This window comes from Elephantulus edwardii, unplaced genomic scaffold (genome assembly GCF_000299155.1).
Source record: "Elephantulus edwardii isolate Elephantulus edwardi_28Jun2011 unplaced genomic scaffold, EleEdw1.0 scaffold00294, whole genome shotgun sequence".
Lineage (NCBI taxonomy): Eukaryota > Metazoa > Chordata > Mammalia > Macroscelidea > Macroscelididae > Elephantulus > Elephantulus edwardii.
The window spans coordinates 168,780-169,022 of NW_006400044.1; positions in this window are offsets into that span (position 1 = coordinate 168,780).

Here is a 243-nt window from a genome sequence, read left to right on the forward strand (position 1 = left end):
GGCGAATCCGAACCTCAAGCCTTGGGTTGGGCAGCGCAACGGCTTACCCACCAAGCCACCAGCGACCCCTTACCATTAAGCTACATAATGTACAATATAGAAAACATATTATATACAATACACGAAATATCACATATTTGTACTAAATTATTTCACAACCCTCTTGCTCATTTAGAGGACCAGAACAAAGGTTCGGTTCCAAGTCAGAGGAACCGAGTTACAATGGCTACAGCGCGCGCGGGG